We start from the raw sequence: 9,076 nt of genomic DNA, 5'->3' as shown, positions 1-9,076 counted from the left end.
GGTCTCGGTGGCAAGAGTACTGAGTGTCAAGGCGGCTCTTCCTGCAAGATGAGCTCTGAGAAGTACTGACCATTGGTTCCTAGGCCAGTGTAACTGGCTTACAAGGGTTTCAAACGATGTACAAACGATGTGTTTGTGTTTGTCGATGTACAAACGATGTGTTCAAACGATGTGTTTGCCTTCTCTTGCTCCGCGTGTACCGTTATTTCAGCTTCGTTTTCTTCTTGTTGTTGCTTGAGTTCAATTTCTTGAGCTACGAGCTGGAGTTTCTCTTGTCCAAGTTCCCGTTTTAATGCATTTTACTATTTTGGTTTAACTAATACTTGTAATTGCCTGCTTTGAAGTGGTGTTGAAAACGTCCTGATGATTTATACACACTCCATTATTGATTTGTTCTTCAGCTATATAACTCAAACATTTCACACGCACCTCTCCCACTCCATGCGTGTGACATCTAAACCCCCTTCCCCCCACTCCCGCCGCTCGGCCACACGTGTAGCTACTGTTCTGAATTTTCCACAGATGTGGAAAAGTGTGATGGCAGTAGTAACAGCCTCCCTCTCGGTGTGAATACACGTTTGTGAAAGCTTGCTGCAGGTAGGTAACTAATATATAACGTCTGCAGGAGCTGAAGGAGTCATATGAGCGGAATTCTGTGTTGAGTTTCACTTATGAGATGGAGAAGGATGGGAAGCTGCCCTTTCTAGATGCAACAGTCATGGAAAGGAGCGGAGGCTTTCACACTGCAGTCTACACTAAGGAAACAAACATAGGGATGTACCTCAATGCCAATAGTGACTGCCTAGACAGGTACAAGAGGAATGTTGTTAACGCTTATGTCGACCGGGCTCTCAGCCATAGCTCAGGATGGAAGCAAATCGATGAAGAACTCAGTAGGGTAAGGCAGGTCCTAGTCAAAGACGGCTTCTCTAATGGTTTTGTTGAAGACATCATAAAAAAGAAAGGTGAAATGCCATGCAACCTCTGAAGAGTCAACTAACACAACACATCTACCCCCTATTAGGCTATTTTACAGGATGTTCTTTTCGACAGCTCATGAATCGGAGGAAAGGGTCCTGAAAGCTATTGTTAATAGGAACGTTATCCCTACAGACAAAAATCAGAAAATACAATTGGCGATTTACTAGAAAACGAAAAAAACGGCCAACCTACTCATGAAAAACTCTCCAGACACAAAGCAGAACGCCTTAAAAGAAACCAACGTCGTCTATGCCTTCAAATGCCCACTTGGGGACTGTAAGCCCCAAAGAAATCAGTATATAGGCAAGACAACAACGTCTCTTTCCAGGCGATTAACAATGCATAAACAACAGGGCTCCATCAAGGAACATATAATCTTTTCTTACGAAGAGATTATATGTTTGAGCTCTTATGAAACGCTTCTAGGCGTCAGTCCATTAATAAAAAATGAATTTTGGAGAATTGATATTTTTATTAACACCGACAGTGAAGAAAAACATAAGAAATATTGAGAAAATTTGTGTTAGAATTATTAATCTTACCTTTTCGGTCATATTCAACAACATATGTTTACAAGAAAGACTGCTACCGAAATATATATATATATATATATGTCGTACCTAGTAGCCAGAACACACTTTTTGGCCTACTATGCAAGGCCCGATTTGCCTAATAAGCCTAGTTTTCCTGAATTAATATATTTTCTCTAATTTTTTTCTCATGAAATGATAAAGCTACCCATTTCAATATGTATGAGGTCAATTTTTTTTATTGGAGTTAAAATTAACGTAGATATATGACCGAACCTAACCAACCCTACCTAACCTAACCTAACCAATCTTTATAGGTTAGGTTAGGTTAGGTAGCCGAAAAAGTTAGGTTAGGTTAGGTTAGGTAGGTTAGGTAGTCGAAAAACAATTAATTCATGAAAACTTGGCTTATTAGGCAAATCGGGCCTTGCATAGTAGGCTGAGAAGTGCGTTCTGGCTACTAGGTACGACATATATATATATATATATATATATATATATATATATATATATATATATATATATATATATATATATATATAAATGTCGTACCTAGTAGCCAGAACGCACTTCTCAGCCTACTATGCAAGGCCTGATTTGCCTAATAAGCCAAGTTTTAATGAATTAATGTTTTTTCGACTACCTAACCTACCTAACCTAACCTAACCTACCTTTCTCGGCTACCTAACCCAACCTAACCTATAAAGATAGGTTAGGTTAGGTTTGGTAGGGTTGGGTAGGTTCGGTCATATATCTACGTTAATTTTAACTACAATAAAACAAAATTGACCTCATACATAATGAAATGGGTAGCTTTATCATTTCATAAGAAAAAAAATTGAGAAAATATATTAATTCAGGAAAACTTGGCTTATTAGGCAAATCGGGCTTTGCATAGTAGGCCGAGAAGTGCGTTCTGGCTACTAGGTACGACATATATATATATATATATATATATGTCGTACCTAGTAGCCAGAATGCACTTCTCGGCCTACTATGCAAGGCCCGATTTGCCTAATAAGCCAAGTTTTCCTGAATTAATATATTTTCTCTAATTTTTTCTTATGAAATGATAAAGCTACCCATTTCATTATGTATGAAGTAATTTTTTTTTATTGGAGTTAAAATTAACGTTGATATATGACCGAACCTAACCAACCCTACCTAACCTAACCTAACCTATCTTTATAGGTTAGGTTAGGTTAGGTAGCCGAAAAAATTAGGTTAGGTTAGGTTAGGTAGGTTAGGTAGAAGAAAAAACATTAATTCATGAAAACTTGGCTTATTAGGCAAATTGGGCCTTGCATAGTAGGCTGAGAAGTGCGTTCTGGCTACTAGGTACGACATATATATATATATATATATATATATATATATATATATATATATATATATATATATATATATATATATTTCCAGCACTGTGAAGATGACTGTGATGAAGACGTCAAACTCTTGTTTCTCAGTGCTAGAGTAGACGTCCTGGAGAGGTAGCAGGTAAATGCTAGAGTAGACGTCCTGGAGAGGTAGCAGGTAAATGCTAGAGTAGACGTCCTGGAGAGGTAGCAGGTAATGACTAAGGTAAATGAACTAAGAGAATCGACAAGCATTGTAAGAACATCTTGGAGGTTGAGCACTTCCTAGTTTATTATTGTCTCTTTATAAGTTTTACAACCCGCGCTACATCTCGTTATTTTAAATTCCCACTTACTGTGAATTTATTTTCTGTCTATTAGGTATTTTTTCTGCTACTCTCTCTCCAGCCTACTACTTTAGATTTTGCATCAAGGTGCAAGGTACTATGCCAGAAACTCTCTGGAGGTCAGTCTGTTATCGCAACGGAGTATTCTTAAATAAATAAATAAATAAATTTTTATTTAGGTAAGGTACATACATACAATAAATTTTTACAAAGATTGGTTGACTTATAGGTAGAGCTAGTACATACAATGCCTAAAGCTCTTATTACGCAAAGCGTTTCGGGGCAGATTCGGGCGTTTCTTGATTCTTATTTACGCAGACAATGCTTCACAATAATTTTCATAGCACACCAAATAATGACGAACATCTCCCACACCTTCTAGGTTTACTACAACTTAGAAATACTAATGTTGCACACAGATAATATACTATTTGCTGACAGCTGTTTTCAAGACTGTTGCACACCTTAAATTCTTAAGGACTTTACCTATGAACTTATATCTCAGTCCACAATATCCACTAATTCAACTAATTCTTGAGTCGAGGTATGAAAGATTACATCACTGACCACAACGTGGAGGTATCTTAAGGGAGCCGGTCGGCCGAGCGGACAGCACACTGGACTTGTGATCCTGTGGTCCCGGGTTCGATCCCGGGCGTCGGCGAGAAACAATGGGCAGAGTTTCTTTCACCCTATGCCCCTGTTACCTAGCAGTAAAATAGGTACCTGGGTGTTAGTCAGCTGTCACGGGCTGCTTCCTTGGGGTGGAGGCCTGGTCGAGGACCGGGCCGCGGGGACACTAAAACCCCGAAATTATCTCAAGATAAGATCTTCCAGCTTGGAAATCATTCCACTGTGGCGAGTCACTCTCCCTACTAGCAGATCGACGAGTACGACCTGCATTATCACATTAATAATGCATGAAAAGTCAAAATAAGATGAGCCCTGAAGCCGTACGTTAAATGTGGTAAAATTCTCTTGAGTCTGATATTCAATTAAGCTTCAGGTATTCTGAACTCTACTTTCTAGCTCTGATCTCTAACTTAATATAACTTATCTTTCTCATTATTCGATTTTTAAATACATACACTGTCTCTTTCTCCCATTAACCTGCTTCTTGTCTATGTGTTTCTTGCAAGGTTATACATTTTACTTACAAGAGTTCTTACATTCTTGTAAAGCCTCTAGCACGCAGACTTTAATTGTCTTCGTTTACGTCCTTTGTTCACTGTTGCGGAGTTTTTAAGCATGCAAGACATAGTTTTATATTCTTTTAGACGTGTCATAGTTAAATATATTATTGCTGTTGTTCACCAGGTGACGGAGAGCCGGGATGGTGGCGGCGAGGCTGGAGGCGTGGTGGGTGGCGCTGCTGGCGGCGAGGCGGGTGACGCCGCTGGTGGTGGGGACGTTGTTGCTCTCTTTGCTCCTCACCCCTTACCTGCTGCCTCGATTTCCTTTCCCACAACTACCATTGTCACCACACCTTGCATCACCATTGCTAACCTCATCACCACCACTAGCATTACCATCATCATCACTAACATCACTTCCACCACAAACATCGTCATCAAACTCATCATCACCGTCACCACACAAGACCACGAGACACCACCCAGCCTATGACAGACGCTGCTACAAGTACCACACAAACCTTCATGCTGAGAACATATGCTGCAGAACAGCCAACTTCAGTGGCTCTATCAGCATGATCCACAAGTGTATTACCAAGGCCAATGCCCACCTGCTGAAGGTCCACAGGTGGGTGTCAACATCAGTGGTTCTCTTAGCATGATCCACTAGTGTATTACAGAGGCCAGCGCCCACCTGCTGAAGGTCAACCTTGGCTAACACCTCAGTACATCACATAATCAAGTTACTTTACCTCTCAGCACATCATTATGCCCCTTTGAATTTATACATCTCAGTCCTCACTAATCAACTAAATACATCATATAACTAAGCACATTATACAACTAAGTATTCAATGTGTCCGCATATTTCCATTCATATCAGCACTTCACTATACACATGAGCACATCTTCATCGACTTTATGGATGACGCACAACTTCCTACACATCAACACCTATCTATAAAACTCAGAACACCACCGCCTTAGCATATGACTACACCTCAGTACATCTTCAAACATTGTCGTATTATATTAGCTGTTGTCTGTTACTCAAGGAATACTTCCGAATGCAATATTATGGGCCCAGCAGTTTAAGGTTAATCGAGGTGTATGTACATAAATCACCAGATGCTGTCAGACACCATTTGAAACATTTATTACATCATTTCAAATTATCCTCTTACTCCTTCTTATGATTTCAAATTTCTTAACGAGCTCCTGTCTATCAGATAAACTTCTTACATTGATTCCAGAGGAAATACCACTAGCACTGGAGGTGTTGAAGTTGCTGGTTATTATGCTGCTGAAGGTAGTGATAATACTACTGTAGGGTGGTGGTAACGCTACCGCGAGTGGTGGGAGAGGGCCTGCCAGGAGCGAGCACTGGGTTGTGTTTGGCGACTCTCACATGCGCTACCTTCTGGCCTCTTTCCTCACTCGCTTCAGAAGCCCCACCCTCCAGTACCGACTTAAAGAAAAGGTGAGTAATATTCTTGAACGGGTAAGCTACTGCCTTGAGGTTAGCTGTAGTATCAGGATGTGACAGTCATGACAAAACCTTCTGCAGGAGATAGATTTTCAAATGTCTACAACCATTGCACTAAAAAGATTCACTCGCTGGTCGCCAGAGGGGGCGGACGTGCTCAGGTGTTGCTCCCCATTTGACAACCCAAGCGTAGAGTCGGTGATTGGGTGTCGGTCTCGTGACTTGTGTGGTATCCTATTTGTGCAGGGTATGTCTTTGCTTTACGATGGAGTCGTCTATGCCTATTCTTAAGCGGACGTCTTCGGTTGGACTCAAGTTTTCGACGCCGGTTGATCATACAGTGCTTGGTATTGCGTTGTTGGAGGTGCTCCGTGTGAGGTTGACCGACCTGGTCGGAGTGCAGATCGTTCAAGACCGCCGTGTGGTGGTGAAATTTGTTCAACCGGAAGTGTTCTGGCAGTTCCTTGACCAGTGTGAGGGCTGTTCGTTCCCTATTGCCGGATGGTGCTGGTACGGTACGAGTGGTAAACTTGAGTGTGACATTGACATACGTGGCGCTCCGTTTGAAATGATGGATGAGCTGGGAACCAGGCTGTTTGGGAAGGTGCTAGGTGTGAGGTGGAATCAAGTTTCCGCTGATTATTGTAAGGCGATGCTTGCTTGCACCAGGACGCTGATGATGTCCCTGATGCGGGATATACCGTCTTCGTGTTCCCTGATGGGGTTTACGTTCCAATGTATGTATTCAGGTCAACCCTGTACGTGTTATCGGTATGGACTACAGGGTCATCTGGTGGCGGCTTGCACTGTGGAGGCGGCTGCTCGCGTCAATATCTTCCGGGAGGGTGATTTTCTGTCCCTCCGAATCCAGGAGGATTCTGCGGAGGTGTTGGCAGGTCATGTCCCGCCTTCTAGCCTGCAACACATTATGCTTGTCTGTGTGAATGTCCCAGAGGCTTGCGCGAAGCCAGTGTAGCACCCTGTGCAACCGGGCGCTGCCGACCGGCTGGAGTGTGTGGATGCGACTCCAACTATAGGGTTTTGAGTGGTGCCGGTGGAGATTCACAGTGTACTGCCTGCTGTGGTGGTGCTACCGGCTCCCCAGGAGGCGCCCCCGTCTGCTTTGAAGAGCGGATCTAGTGCACTTGCTCCGCCTGTGGGGTCTCTGGACGTGGGAGTTTTCCCCTCGTCTCGGGAGGCGTTTCCAACTGCTTCTCTGATGGAGGGTGTGTGTCCCCCTCAACGATAACAGGATACGTCACGTCCGGCTGAGCTGCTCCCTCGGCAAGAACAATGGAAGGGCACTGCCAGGTCGCAGTCCATTGGTGGTTAGGACATCTTGGGGCCTATGGAGGACGAGGGTGGAGTGGATGAGGTAGTGATTGTGGATGGGCCCAGCGAGGTGGCACCTTTGTCGGTTCCAGCCTGTGATCCACCCCAGTGCCAGTGGACAGAGGTGGGGGGTTGTTGACACTGGTGACGGTGGTAGTGCAGGACAGGATATGCGTTTGGTGCCGAAAAGGGGGGTCAATTGCCCCTCCTCATGTCCTTGTCGGTGGTCACCCACGTACTACAAATGCAAATAATCCCCAACAGGACCTAAGCATCTAACATAACCTAACCAATGCCTAAATATGTACAATATGCTAATATATAGTAATATTAATTTATATTTGAGAAAATTCCCGTTTTGAATGAACAGCATGTACAAATTTATGAATGCGTCTGTGGGGTCGACTGCTAGATGTAATGGACTTGAGTCGAGGACGGGTTGCTGGAGGATGGGTTGTGGGTTGACATGCTTCACCCAAGTACTTCAAATACAAATAATCGCCAATAGAACCTAGACACCTAACCTAACCTTCGCCTAACTATACATAGTTATTATATACTATAGTATAGTGTGAAAATAATCTGATATATAGCAGTGGCTATTCTGCCTAGTGTTGTGCCAATCTCACATTAATAAAAAAAAGTAAAATAAAGTAAATAAGACTGCTTGTGGCCTCTACTGTGTGAGAGCTGCAGATAAAAAACAAAGAATGAAAAACTTTAAACATATATATAATACTAATATAACAAAAATGACTCTAATAACATACAAAACAAAGCCCCTTATCCACTTGGCTAAAACCCAATATTATGAAAAGAAATATAAATACAGGTGATTTTTACGTTAAGCAAAAGAGAGGTGCAAATTAATACATTTATACAAAAGCTGTACGCATCTACTGTCTCCTAACCTTTTGTTCCCAGTAGCTGACTCTTAAACAACAACAACAACTCGTCTCACATTCAGTTACAGCCCCGCTCCTGTGCCAGGTAAGTCCACTATGGGCTCACCATAGCCCGTGCTACTTGGAACTTTTTGTTCCTAGTAGCTGAATCTTAAACAACAACATACTGTCTCCTGGGAAGGCAACAGTATACGTTACTGCTGGGAGCACAAAGTGTATTCTGATGACTGGACCTTTTATATGAGCTCCTTTTATGACCGATGGTGGGTAACCATCGGTCGGCAATTAAATAAGCAGTTAGTGGTTGGTCGACCGGCGAGTGGCGCTGGGCCTCTGCCCAGACAGCAGGTGTCCAGGTGTCTTGGGTACTAGAGGGTGGAGGGGGATGTCTGTCTAGCCACTGAGCACGTATTGTTGTTGTCGTTAACATTGATTCTTTATGTTGGAGCATGCAGATACATTAGTGAATTGGCGGTAAAGGGAACAGGCAGGATCTTCTGCCTAAGCGGGAGATTCTGCCTAAGCGGGAGATTATCGTAACAATAACTATATACGTTAATATTAATATATACATGAGAACAAACGTATTTTTAACACTTTGGTGGCCCTAGCCCGCCAGCCCTCAACTAGGCTGAGTGGGCCCCAGCGTTTCACGGGAGCGCGCAGTAATTCTATAAACTGTATACTCTCTTCAACTTTGCCACCTCAATTCTCGTTCAGGGTTTTTCAATTTGGTATCATTGTGTTCGCAATAGAATTCTCTACACGACTAAAGACATATAAACTCCAAAAGCCTGGCGTACCATCCACAACAGAGAAAGTGAGTGCGTATTACCCGGGAGCGCAAAAGAGCGATGAAATGTGTACACTCCTTTCACGTTTGTCACCTCAATTCCCGTCCTAGGTCTTCCATTTTGGTAACATTGTGTTCGCAATAGAATTCCTTGAGGAGTATATGCAAATATAAGGTCCAAAAGTCAGGCGTACCTCCCACAGCAAACAGAGAA

At 42.8% G+C, this 9,076-nt stretch overlaps 1 long non-coding RNA gene across 1 annotated transcript; it reads left to right on the top strand.

The window, feature by feature from the left end:
- The first annotated feature begins 315 nt into the window (after positions 1-315).
- LOC138356480 (uncharacterized) lies at positions 316-5,821 on the top strand. The gene is made up of 3 exons (XR_011224466.1): positions 316-597; positions 4,531-4,974; positions 5,600-5,821. It is a non-coding gene; the product is annotated as an uncharacterized lncRNA (long non-coding RNA).
- Positions 5,822-9,076: the final 3,255 nt, after the last annotated feature.

This window comes from Procambarus clarkii, chromosome 72 (assembly GCF_040958095.1).
Source record: "Procambarus clarkii isolate CNS0578487 chromosome 72, FALCON_Pclarkii_2.0, whole genome shotgun sequence".
In the NCBI taxonomy this organism is placed as follows: domain Eukaryota; kingdom Metazoa; phylum Arthropoda; class Malacostraca; order Decapoda; family Cambaridae; genus Procambarus; species Procambarus clarkii.
Note: the sequence above shows the minus strand (reverse complement) of the source record. Positions and strands in the feature narration are given on the sequence as shown.